Raw genomic sequence first — 14031 nt, 5'->3', positions numbered from 1 at the left:
TTTGAAGCAAATCAAGGCGGAAGGAGACATGACCCTTCATTCAAAAAATAGAATAATCACAGCTGATAAATTTTCACTAAATATTCTTGCCTTCTTTTTTTCCTCGTCGAGTTATCTGTTTGGGTAGATAGAGAAGTCTTTTTTTAGATGCACAATTATGACCAGTCTTCCATTAAAAATTTGCAGTTCTAAGACTGCAAAACTTTTTTTCGCAACAAGTCTACTCAGTTTTTTTTTTTTACATTAGTATGATCTTGCATGTAAATTTATGTGAAAAGCACGTGAGAAGGAAGAAATACATAACCAAAATTGTATTTCGAATTACCGAAAAGTGCATTAACATACATAACGTGTACCGAGATAATTATTTATGGTTTGATCAAATTGGCTCAATTTTCATTTGAGGTCATGTACTACATTCCGAATTCTGTTCAAGACAAAATGCAACAGAGCCTTTATCCATGCGTCGCTCAATTGATTTAAGTGCATTTCCGATCCCGACAAGAGTAGCAAGTTGCTTATCGATTGCCCTAGTACCTTGGATAGCTCTAACTAGTTCACCATTTCTATCTTCGAAAAGGAATGCAGACTTCGCCCAGAGAGGGCCTCAATGTCTTACAGAAAGACTGAGATATGTTAACTAGTGCATGTTGAAGGTTAAAAACTGAGGTGCATAAAGTGATGCGGTCTCTTCAACAAAGCGACTAAGAAAAGTTTCCGCCAGATCAATTTCGTGACGTCTCACAAACTCCTTTAACAGCAAACTCCATGCAGCAGAGACGAAGGGCCCTGCTGCATTTTCTGTCCTCAACAGAATTCGGAGTGTTAATTTTTCAAAACAGACGAGAGACGGATCTGTAAAACTCCATGGACGCGCATGTCAAGCGAGCCATCCATATGCTGTTGAAGCAGCCCTTCTTTGAATGCCCTAGCAAGCATTCAAAGAAGGGCTGCATTTACGTTCTACCGCCGCAGTACCCCCAGAAGTAGCCTCCTCAGTTATCGTGATGTTAGCACCGACCCCCTCCTCCGCAACGCTAACTGGCGGTCACTACAACATCGTAGAGACGTCGCCTCCATCCGGGTGTTTTGTCGTGTTATGAGTGCGGACGACATGGACCGCCCCAACACACCGCGTCTCAACAGGCTTACTGGTCGTCTGCAAACGGTGCTGGCGCGCACTCTCCGCCACAGGAGAACATGTCTCCTACGAGCCGCTGAGCTCTGGTTGGCCCTACCCCCGGAACTGACCGCAGTGATTCCTAAGGAGAGGGACTCCAAAAAAAAACTTTGTCAATTGATATCCCGGGAGGATGGCTGGCACCTGTGACCTGTCTCCCGTTGGCTGGGAGCGCCTTAGTGCTGATAGTTTTTCCGTCGCTGGGTGTCGGCCGGCGCGGGCTGCTGATCGGATGCGGGTGTTGTGTCGGTGTTATGCTGGGACTCGTGTCCAACCGGCGCGATGATGCGGCACTTGTGTCCGGTCTGTGCTTGCGCTGGCCGATATTCGTTGGCGGAGAGCTGTCGGTGCTGGGCATTCTTGTCTGGCGGGTTTTACCCTCTAGGTCAGCGCAACCTCCCCTCCCCCCCTTTTTTTTTCTTTATATAGAACAAAACGTTGCAGATGAGCCAGTGGAAGAATGCTAGAAAGTACTGGAATAGAATAAAAAATTAGCCATGCCCTGAACTCACTTGCTTTCCTATACATTCTATGCCTGACAGAGCGCGGCGTTCTTGTGATAAAATCGGGTGGCTGGATGACCAGCTGCCTCTCGTCGATTGTTTTCAACTGTGGTCCGAGGTACCACGACTCTGCATGATACTTACTGTCAAACCAGGTGGCCATTAGCATTTTCACTATCCCTAGCAGTACACAAGGCACGTAATCTATCACAAAACTGGACGCCAAATCGAAACGGGGAATCAAACTCAATACAGACGGCCCTTTAACGCCCTGTACTACACTTTGGCTATTCACAGCCTGTGCGTCCTGCTGTTTCATGCCATTCCCCGTTCGCAAAGCACGCATACCAGGAACGTAAATTCATGATCGGGAGGAGCCCTTGCGCTGACAAGTTTTGCCAGGGGTCTCACATAGAGAGCACCCATGCGAGCCATTACACCGGCGAATATTCTGCAGCAGAGCCTTTGCTACGTCGTCCACAGATGTGACTGGTGCAAAAATACGGGATATCAGTTGTCGCCCAGTTATAGGATGAGTCCATCTCAAACCCTGCAATGCGAGTTTTTTTCACTTCCATACAAAACGGCCGAAGAAAGGTATTAACATCAGGCTTTGAGCCGTACCAAAGAAGAGTCAGTAGCTGAAATTTGTTGCATAGTCGTGGGGGAAGTTCAGGGATTACAAGTGCAAGGGCTACAAGGAAGAGGTTGAGCTTTTGAACACCTTAACACCATCCGTATTCCAGAATAAAGAGAAGTCATATTTGCCGCTTCCAGATCTCACCTTCTTATATTTGTCCCCATCTGTTAGGTCACTGTAGGCATCAGAAGTGCCATGGTCTGGTGGTGAGAAGTATTCATACATCCTTTCATCCTCTAAGAATGAACGCAGCGTTGGAGCTAACTCTATCTGTAAAAATCTTCCGCAGTTGATAAGTGATTTGGTGCACAATGGACAGCATGCGATTCCAGTGGAAACAGAGGTGTGGCAATTCTTGCAAAAGAAATGTTCTTTTGCTGGATCACCGGATCGATACTTGGAAAGGAGCTTGAAAAAAGTGTACGTCGTTGACGGAAGAGAATGTGGGCGGGGCAGAAATGAGTTGAGAGCAAATAACAAAGCTGAAAGAAACTCTCGCGTGAGGTTGAAATTAAAGGACAAGTTCATCAGGATGACACAAACTTCAATGCAGGACAGAACACCCATCAAAAAGCGGGGTGTGGGCCAAACCTTCCTTTACACAGGTGTCACCTGGGTGTTGTTTACCGGAGGAGGTACTGTCTCCGTCGTCAGCTTCATCAAAACTTGAAACACTGATGTCCGAGCACAAGCTCCTCTCTTCTTCGGTATCACTTGCATCCTCTGCACCACCCTCTTGTCGAAGAGGAATTGGGCTGCTTGCAAACTGATCAGGGCTCGCGCTGTTTGGAGGTTCGGGACAACCTGCATCTTCAGAAAGCTGGTCCCAACGAGCTTCGGTACGTCGTGAGACCTATCAAATTGAAAAAAAAAAAACATTAATTTTTTACGAGTACTTGAATTTTAAACATATCTAAAAAAAATGAGCCTTTGAAATGCAGTTTCATAATTTCATGGTAGCACAGGCGAACATTCAGTAGATTTCCGTGCTCCAACTTTGCTATCACCAAGAACTCAGCAACAATGAGCTCAGATGGTGCAGCGGTTAGCATGCTGGGCTAGGAATCTTTTTCTTTTATCTGCGTTGATTATCCAGATTCAATTCTGTGTCTTGTAAACAGTTTCACTTTCTTTTGTTATTATAACCTGTGCAGATGCATGACAAATACAAAGCAAGCAGCTTGCTCCCGAGACGTTCACTTCGTTTGAATTTCAGGAAAGAAAGACGAGCCTATATTTGGCCGGCGGTTGGCGGAGTTGTCCGGCGGACAAATGCTGGCAGTTCCCTTCCATGTGGTGGCTGCGAACACGGCACTATATGGCCGGCATTATATACATGGGTTTATAGGGTGTAGCAGCCAGAGAAAAAAAAATTTCCGGCAGTGGTTCTACGTTGACTGGCATTAATCATGCGACTACTGCTGACATATTTTTGCGGTTGTTACTGTGCCAGCAGATGGCAAAATAGGCCTGGCACAAAAATGCCAGCTGACAGCTCGGATCCAAATTGCTAGCAGCACTCATTCTTTGTGTCTTCATCATGCCAGCTGCAGTCAATCTATATGGGTACCATGCGTACTGGGATTGAGTGGAAATTGTAACTGTCAATTTGGATAAGGTTGCCGAAAAGATTCCTGAGCATAATTACCTGATAAAATTTTCTAATCTGCGTATTTCACAGGGTAATATAGTTATTACATATTTGTACAGCGTAAGCTATCTGCCACAGCAAGGTATCATTTCCTACACGCTGACGAAAAATCTCCGTAGACTGGTACTACGAATATACGACGTACTGTGCAATAGTAACAGTACGCTAGCCTAAGCCAAGGCCTAACCCCCCTTCTCCTCAATAGAACAAAGCAGCGATGAACCTTTAAAGTCTAACTAGAAATGAAAACCTTTCTAACCTTGCCCCTAAATTGTCGCGCTGCCGGGAGTGGGTAAGCGGACAAAAGCTCACCGGACAGAAGCTCACCGGACAAAAGCCCACCCGTTTTTTCACAGACCCGGACAAAAGCTCACCTCATTTTTTTTTTTTTTTTTTTTTGCTATTACGGGCGAAACACGGGCTGGGATAAAGTGCAAACACGATGGACATTGCACCATTTGTAGAAGAACTAGAATCTCATCCCCTGCAAAGGTAAGCCATAACAGGAAGAGAAGCAGCAATTTGGGTCCAAAATTTAGGTCACTGAAACTGAGTAGAGCTGATAAGATCAAGCTTGCTGGACTCAAGGGTATGCCGGAGCACCCTTGTGCTATGCCCAACAAACTTCGTGAGCCGAAGTTTTTGAACCCGAAGAGTGACCGAAGGAGCGAAGTCACCCTTTGTCTACCGCGCTTTTTCATTGTTCTTATATCTCGCTAAACGCGCACGTAAAGGTTAGGCACAATGTCTCTTCATTACTAATGAATGGGTTTTCTTGGGGTTCAGGGTCTTGGGGTTCAGTGACGGAAATTCATTCCGTCATTGAGCCTCGTAAATGTATTTGAAATCAAGGATTAACTCAGGGTGTTGTGAAAAGGAAACTGAAGCAAAAATGTAATATACAAACCATTGAGTTGCGAAGTTTTAAAAATAATTCTAAGGAAAGGGAGTGTGGCCTTTTGGACAGATGACCAATTTAGAAAGCTGTGCGGGATTTTGGATAGGCCCGCGCTCCTTCCACCACAGCTTGTGCCTGAAGGACTAACCTATATCATGGAAAAGTCTACTGGTGACATCGGCAACCTGCCGGACTACTTTGGTTGCACGTATGTCCACGGCCCCTTCCGTTATGCTTCTACTCCTTCTGCGGTGGCACCCAGGGCGAATTCTTCCCTTGCCTGATTGTGTGCCGACAACGACCGGAGTTTCCCCCGGAACGGTGAAATATGTACGGCGCCACTCTTCAAGATAAAGACCGGACATAACACCTGCGAAGGTTGGAATACCAGGTTCCAGACGTTTGTCGGCCACGCCCATGCATCCATGCGACTGGATGCTGATCGAATGCCCACAGGAATATCAGGCGTTCGTTGCCACGGCATTGACACAAGCCCGCAGAGGTGAACCCCCAGAGCAGCGGGCGCGAAATACCACTCTGCGCCTGCAGAATGGTGTGAAAAATATTTTCAAGGGATTACAGTTACACCCAGATCTACCAAGACTGCTGAAGCTAGTGGGGGACTGCATTCGCTTTTAACCAATCGATAAATAAACTTGTTTCTACTCTAAGCAACACCATGCGCCTGACAGATTTAAATTATCGTGGCACTTTTATTGTCGCACGCATGCACCTATGTTGTCCGCACAGGTGTTAAGACCAACATGAACTTTTCTCCTGGTGAGCGTTTGTCCGGGTTTGTGAACAAATGGGTGAGCTTTTGTGCGGCGAGCTTCTGTCCGGTAATCCTTTGCCCGGTGAGCTTTTGTCCGGGATTCCCGGTAGTGATTGGAACGTCGAAAAAATTTGAATCATCCATGCAGTAGGTTCAGTCTACAGAAGCGGCAGACGCTTTCTTTCCTGCCGCGGCGGCGCGCATCGAAAATCTTAGGACGGCACTTGGATGTGCGCATTGAACGCCGTATGACGGCACTTGAACGATCCGCTTGAGTGGTCGTGACAAAGAGTGACGCAGGTACTTACGACTTCGCTGCTGCTTGTCAAATATGGGGTGTCACAAAAAGATTTACAAGGTTTTTTTTTAACGCCAAAATAAAATAGGCATCGCTGAACGCTCATTCTCCGCCTAAAGGTAGCGCTAGAGGTCACAACCAGATGCCAATGTTTCAGCCCGATCCGATACCTTATTCAAAAGTTATGTGATTTTCTGAAAATTTCAAAGTGGAAATGGTGGCCGACGGAGTTTTCGAATACAAGGGGCTCTATGGCGCCAGAAACCGAAAACGGGCAAAAATGGGCTCCATTTTCCCATTGAAATTTTCAGAAAATCACTTATAACTCTTGGATAAGGCACCGGATCGGGCTGAAACTTTGTAATCTGGTTGTGACCTCTAGAGCTACCTTTGGGCGGAGAATGAGCGTTCGGTGATGCCTAGTTTATTTTCGCGGTAAAAAGAAACCCTACAAATCTTTTTCGTGACACCCTGTACTTCTTGTAGGGGCCGCGCTTCTGCCTGTTCATTCTGGAAGGCTGGCAGTATGACCCAAGTACCAGGATGCCAACACGGGTAACTCGACCTTTAGTAGAGCCACAAACAATGACACATTCGTGCCATTTGACCAGGTGAAAGCGCTTCCACGCTAAGGCCTCTCTCGACGCCCGCCCAGCCGTGTGCAGCTGCAGCCAGCCCGCCCGCCCGCCTCGCCAGCCACAGCCGGCGGCGCCAAACCACGTGCAGTCGAGTCAATCCAGGGGGAATTTTTTGTGTTTTATTAGGAGCAGTCTTCATTCACAAATAACAAAGTCGGTAAGGCATTTCTTTTTATTTATACAAAATATAACTGCTTTTTGACTTTTTAAAGATTTATTTTGTTTTTGAATGGGTTGGCAGCTGGGTAATTGCGTTGGAATTGCGCCCCGTTTCCCGGCAACAAGACCAGTCGGCGCAAAGCTCTTACTGGAAAGTACTCTACCCGCCCGGTGATAGTTGCAGTCAGGGATGGGCAAAATACATGCAAATATGTATCGAAATACAAATACAAAATACATCGTCAAAAATGTATTTAATTACAAATCTAATTACATTTCCAAAAAAGCATTTAAGTACAAGATACAAATACAACCAAATGTATTTGGTCTGCTCCAAATACGTTTCCAAATACATTCCTCAAAATTTGCGTCAGCGACTTCAGGGCACCTGCACCGGGTTTTTGGGTATCTCATTTTAATTTTGCATCGCACACTCGGGAGTTAGTGTGCGAGGCTCTAGTAACGTAATAGGAATATAATCACCAAAAAATATGTAATCAGCTTGGACGAAATAGGTGAAAAACGTACAAAGCTTCAAGCAGTTTTTTTTTTTGTCGATTGCATTTTGGTATAGACCGACAAAGAACCGAGACGACCAAGACGCGCAGCACTAGCTAGAGAATATTTTATTGTTGCAACTCACACCAGTTGCGAAAATCTGGACGACCCGCGCATTTAGAATGTTCCAGGCAAAAATATGGATGGAAATCAGGCTGTAAAGCATCACAAGTTGTCACAGGCACTTATTTAGCCAGTCTGCCTGTGAACGTCGATTTCGTCACAATTCTTGCCCTGGACTAGCACAGTAATCACAAAGTCACTAAACGATCGTGCTTGATTGAGAGGCACTACATTCGGTGCAGAACGTAGTTTTCTTCCTGCTCTGGACACGTCTTAGGATGACCAAAATGAGTCGTGACAATAAATTTGAGGGATGTATTTTCGCCCACAAAATTGTATTTAATTACAATTGTATTTGAAATACCCACTTTTTAGTATTTAAATACACACGTCAAATACATTACCCAATTTGTAATTAAATAGAAATGCAAAATACACAAAGTATTTGAAATACGTATTTCAAATACTTGTATTTAAAATACTGCCCATCCCTGGTTGCAGTACGGTGTTCTAGGAAATGTAGTAGCAGGAGCGGCGGCCGCTTACTATGGGCCGCGTGACGACGGTCAACGTAGATGCCGCGAGTGGCGCTGGAGTTCTGAGCCCTAAGAAAATTTCTGGCAGATGGCAGATGTGCGAAGACGACGACGAAGCTGAGGCGTTACGCTTCTTCCGAGCGTATAGCACCGTAGCACTTTTCTTTATGGTGTAGTGGTGGGGTGTCTTCCCCGTTCCGTTGCCGTCTCGGTTATAAATGCGAGGAAAAAGACGGACACACACACTGCTTCGCGCCGGGATGCCAGTCGGGCTACCCGGTCAACAAGGGCAGCCGGAGCACCAGCGATGGTAAGCCGTCGCTGTTTCGTGCGCCAAAAGGGGAGTCGCGCAAACTACAGTGCGAAAAAAAAATCTTAATCCAGAAGATAAACGCCTCGCCGAGACATCAACGGTGTGCGAAAGGCATTTATAACCGCGCCTTATCCTTCAGGATTATGTGCACATCGTCAAAGGCGACGCGGTTAGGATTCTATGCCGCAATATATTATGGCAATTTTGTAGTCTTTTTACGTAGTATGTTGTTGGATATCTGTCAGGTGCTTGCTGTGTATGTCGATAAAGTGTATTACCACTTTTGAGAATTTATAAAGCAGTGAGTCGATAATAATTGTTTTTCATATTAAGGGTTGTTGAAGTTTGTGTTCATATTGTATTTTATTGCTTCCTGTTATCGCTTCATTGCTAAATATTCGCCAGTTGCAGTGGCAGCTTGACCGTTCCCAAACGCGCTCGGCCTTGCACCTTACACAACGCTAGTCCCCGCATCAGCAACATGATGACAAAAAACAATACACCAGATTATTGTTCCTCTCAGCATTAAGAAAGAGAGATTTATCGAGATTTGTTACACCATTTTTTTTCTTGTTATATCAGCATCGCGTGGTTTCTTTCGCAGCTATTAAGCGTGCAGCCCAAGTGATAGCGTTGCTGAACGACCTGTCAGTACTGGGAACGGGGGGGGGGGGGGGCATTTAGTCGATATTTATCAAACGATCTCCATCAAAAACACGCGAATATTAAAAGTAGTGGATAGCACACACTCTAGAGGCACTAGTCCAAAGGAAATCCCACAATTTTTCACATTAGCAATTGTTCTGCGTCGCGAAAAGCTCCAGTCGAACCACAGAAGTACACGCCGAGCAGCGCCGACGACGAAGCTGACGGGGGCACGTTCCTAGGGCTCAGAACAGCAGCGCTACGGTGTCGTCTACGCGCAAAATCTTCACGCGGCGGCCGCCCCTCTTGCCACTAAAACTCTCCAGAACACTGTAGTTGCAGGGAGGTAAAGGAGTAAGGTAGAAAAGAAAAAGAAGAAAAAGAAAACATGTTTCAATTAAATAATTCAGGGCAGGGTGGCGTAAGAAGAAAAAGAAAACATGTTTCAATTAAATAATTCAGGGCAGGGTGGCGTAAGCTACCACCCGATATAAAAGCAACAGCCAACATCCACCATCCAATGCGGCGAGCAAGCGGATCTCAGTGGGAAACGCCTCGGCCGCGAGTTCTTTGCTTTCTGAAACGCGTCTCGTGGTTGTTAGTCAATAAATAAAGTACGTACGCTTCTTGGTATTTGCTTTCCCTTTCTTCGAACGCCCAGTCTCGTTCGTGAAGCAACAATGCATTTCTGAAAGCCGAGAGAAAGGCGACGCAACCATCGCCGCGAGTAGCAGACGACGCTGCGCATAAAACGGTGCACCGACCTCGCAGGGAGCAGGCGTCGTCGTATTCAGGCGTTCTCCGTCCGTTGTGGCTCATCTGACTTGTTAGTTGTCAAAACAAAAATGTTTCACATAATGCATTTCTTATCTTCCTTGAAGCTGTTGTGGGCACACTATAGTTGCATGGGCGTCAGCCTTAACCCAACACCAGCACGCGTGCACATTTCCACCTCCCAAATGCAATAAATAATATCAAAGTCGTAATAAAAGACACGCGGTAGCCATACGACTAGCAGATGATGGGAAGACCGTCGAAGTTGACGTGCCTAATTCTACGCAATTGTGACTGCGGTGAGGGCTGCTATTTTCGCACGCTGATTTTCAGGAACTTTGGGGGTGGAGAAGAATTCTACTCGTAGAGTTTTAATCGTCGCGACTTCTCTTGGTCCAGTTGCTGCGCCCACACGGCATAATGAACCATCGCCGGAAGGAACGAAACGTTCTGCATTCACAGCTTGAATGCTGCCTCAGGTGTCGTGTCGACCCCTCTTCACGCGTGCACGCAAAGAATATTGCGTTGAACATCTGCTGTGCTTTCTATAAGGGCTTTGTAGCCACAATTGGTAGGTCTAATGTAAGGCTGACAGCAAAATATCTACAGGGTGTCACAAAATAAAATTTACTCGGTCTTTTTTACCGCAAAAATAAACTAGGCATCGCCGAACGCTCATTCTCCGCCCAAAGGTAGAGCTAGAGGTCACAACCAGATGCCAAAGTTTCAGCCCGATCCGATAACTTAATCAAAAGTTATAACTGATTTTCTGAAAATTTCAATGGGAAAATGGCGGCCGACGGAGTTTTCGAACACATGGGACTCTACGGCACCAGAAACCGAAAACGGGCGAATATGGACTCCATTTTTCCATTGAAATTTTCAGATAATCACTTATAACTTTTGATTAAGTTATCGTATCGGGCTGAAACTTGTGGGATTTCCCTTGCTGCTACCCGTCTCGGAGAATGACACAGCACACCGGTTCAAAGACACGTAAACATTTAATGAGCGCTATCGCCTGCGCCGCGATCCCAACAGCCCCCGCGCATCCGCTGCGACGGCGTTTTATCAGCGGCGGAGCGCCGCTCGCGTGGCCAGTTGCCCTTGACCCCCTCGTGGTCAAGATGACCACTTATGATTGTCGGAGGGGCAGCCTGGGCCAACCGCTTGGAATCGCCAGGTTGCCCACACATCTCCCCCTTTCCAAAAACGAAAACAGAGGACGTCTTTGATGGTCTTCGGGGGGGCCTTCCTTCTGGGTCAGCAAGGGTCTTCTCAGATGAGCGAGCACGGGTCCGACGTCAGTACTCCCGGACACTACCGATGCAGCCATGGGGGGTGGTCTGATGATTGGAGCTGCGTCGCCGCTGTGTGGCACGAGGAACTAGAAATTAAAAACAACATGAGGCCATGGCGCGGTAGGAAAAAGTAGCCGCGCACACGAAAGATGCCTGCCCCACTGTGCATGCGGGAGCGCGGACCCTCTCTCTTCTCCCCCCCCCCCCCCCCCCCCCCCCCCCCCCAAAACACCGAAGAGGGCATGAACATAATGCACTTAGAACTCGTGCTACTCCCGGTCGTCTTCACCGCCGTCTCAAGTTGTACCGTGGTAGGGACGGTGTGGTATCTTCCGAGAGGTGATCCGGATAGTCGTAATCTGGAACCTGCGACACATTTACCTCCTCGGGTTCATAGAAAGCTTTTAGGTCGGCGACATGAATAGACCCGCACACTTCACCAGATTCACAATGCACCAGCTCATAAGACAGGTTGGAGAGCTTGCTACTAACACGGTAAGGGCCATCATACCTCTTTGCTAAAGAGGCCGTGAAGCCTCTAGCAGCATCACTCAGCGGATGAGTTCGCCTCAGTACCATATCTCCTACCTTGAACTGCAGATTTCGCCTCCCCTTGTTGTACTGGTTTGCCTGCTGCAGTCTCGAGACGTCGAGTCTCTCTCGAGCTTCACGCAGGTTCTCCGTGAAACGCTTCCGGAGATCTTCTGCGAACTGCGTGGTTGTGCGCTGCATGCTTGCAGGATCTGTGCAAAGGAGGCCGCTTCCCAGGGGAAACACGAGCTCTTTCCCAAAGTTAAGTTGGGCCGGAGTAAAACCCGTGGACCGGTTGATTGTTGTGCGGGTAGCGAATGCCATTTCTGCTAATTTCGCGTCCCAGTCTTTGTGTCGCTCTGTATGCGATACAAGCATCTGCTTCAGGTTACGGTTCACTCTTTCCGTGATATTCGCCTGTGGATGGTATGGCGAAGTCCGTTTCTGCCGTATGCCTAGCGCATTACACGCATCCACGAACACCTTGCTAACAAAATAAGAAGCGTTGTCCGTAATAAGCGTTGCGGCAAAGCCAAAGCGCGCGAACGTCTCGAGAAGACAGTCCCAGATTTTCTCAGAGTCTACAGGTTTTCCCGCTCATTTTAATCCAAGCGACGACCAATTTAATCCCGGGGTCACTCAATTTAATCCAACCGCCATACAATTTAATCCAAGCGCCACACAATTTAATCCCGGGGTCAGTCAATTTAATCCACAATATATGTATGCACTTATTGTGTTCTATGGTCGTGTTTTGCTTACGCATTTGGTAACTTAGAATAAGTGCTTATACAATTTGAATTTTTGGGGGGCAATTGAGAATTTGATCACTAATGTGATTACTTTGAGTTACTAGTCCCACTATTGACGAGGCTTAATTGATATGTTGGTTACTCTTTTTACAGCGCAGCTCTTAGGCACCCGTTTCCGGCTTAAGCGGCGTCGGCGTCGCCGACGCCGTCGGCGTAACCACGCGGTGCATGATGGGCGAATTCCCCCGCTAAATTTAGCGGAAAATCTCCCCGCTAAATCTAGCGGAAAATTTTCCCTGCTAAATCTAGCGGAACATTTTCCCCGCTAAATTTAGCGGAAAATTTTCCCCGCTATATTTAGCGGAAAATTTTCCCCGCTAAATCTAGCGGAATATTTTCCCAGCAAGATTTATTGGAAAAGTTGCCCCGCAAAGTCGAGCAGAAAAGCTTCCCCGCTAAATCTAGCGGAAAAGTTTCCCTGCTAAATCTAGCGGAATATTTTCCCCGCTAAATTTAGCGGAAAATTTTCCCCGCTAAATCTAACGGAAAATTCTCCCCGCTATATTTAGCAGAAAATTTTCCCCGCTAAATCTAGCGGAAAATTTTCCCAGCAAGATTTATAGGAAAATTTGCCCCGCAAAGTCGAGCAGAAAAGCTTCCCCGCTAAATCTAGCGGAAAATATTTCCCGCTAAATCTAACGGAAAATTTTCCCCGCTATATTTAGCGGAAAATTTCCCCCGCTAAATTTAGCGGAAAATCTTCCCAGCTGGATTTAGCGGGAAATTTGCCCCCTAGGTCTAGCGGAAAATTTCCCTGCTAAATCTAGCGGAAACTTTTCACCGCTATATTCAGCGGAAAATTTTCCCTGCTAAATCTAGCGGAAATTTTCCCAGCTAGATTTATCGGAAAATTTGCGCCGCAAAGTCTAGCGCAAAAGCTTTCCCGCTACATCTAGCGGAAAATTTTTCCCGCTAATTTGAACGGAAAATTTTTTCTGCTAAATCTTGCGGAACATTTTCCCCGCTAAATTTAGCGGCACAATTTTCCCCGCTCTATCTAGCGGAAAATATTCCCCGCTCTATTTAGTGGAATATTTCCCCCGCTAAATCTAGCGGAAAATTTTCCCAGCTAGATGTATCGGAAAATTTGCGCCGCAAAGTCTAGCGGAATATTTTTCCGCTAAATCTAGCGGAATGTTTTTCCTGCTAAATCTAGCAGAACATTTGCCCCGCTATATTTGCGGACAATTTTCGCCGCTAAATCCAGCGGAAAATATTTCCCGCTATATTTAGCGGAAAATGTCCCCCGCTAAATTTAGCGGAAAATCTTCCCAGCTAGATTTAGCGGAAAATTTGCCCCGCTAAGCCTAGCGGAAATTTTTCCCCGCTATATCTAGCGTAAAATTTTCTCCGCTAAATTTAGCGGAAAAATGACCCCGCTTAATTCAGCGGGAAATTTTCCTCGCTGTTTAGCGGAAAAATTCCCCCGTTAAAAATAGCGGAAAATTTTCCCCGCTAAATCTAGCGGAAAATTTTCCCCGCTAAGTCTAGTGGGGACATTTTCCGCTAAATTTAGCGGAAAATGTTCCCCGCAGCGGAAAAGCTTCTTCGCAGCCGAAAAATTCCCTGCTAGATTTAGCGAAAAATTTCCCCGCTAGCGGAAAAAATTTCCCGCTTTATCTACCGAAAAAATTTTCCCGCCAAATTTAGCGGAAAAATTTCCCCTAAATAGGCGGCGAGCAGGAGAGGAGGAAAGGCAAAGCCCCCACTCCGCACCTTCCCCTCCTGCTCCTCCTCAAGACCTGCGCTCTGATTC

General features: G+C 46.6%; 1 pseudogene; it reads right to left on the bottom strand.

Annotated features, from left to right (window-relative positions):
* Positions 1 to 396: 396 nt before the first annotated feature.
* Positions 397 to 2002, bottom strand: LOC115333207 (annotated as a pseudogene).
* Between the last annotated feature and the right edge of the window lie 12029 nt (positions 2003 to 14031).

Source organism: Ixodes scapularis, unplaced genomic scaffold, assembly GCF_016920785.2.
Source record: "Ixodes scapularis isolate PalLabHiFi unplaced genomic scaffold, ASM1692078v2 PGA_scaffold3__209_contigs__length_174095766, whole genome shotgun sequence".
NCBI classification, from domain to species: domain Eukaryota; kingdom Metazoa; phylum Arthropoda; class Arachnida; order Ixodida; family Ixodidae; genus Ixodes; species Ixodes scapularis.
This window is presented reverse-complemented; position numbering and strand designations above follow the sequence as displayed.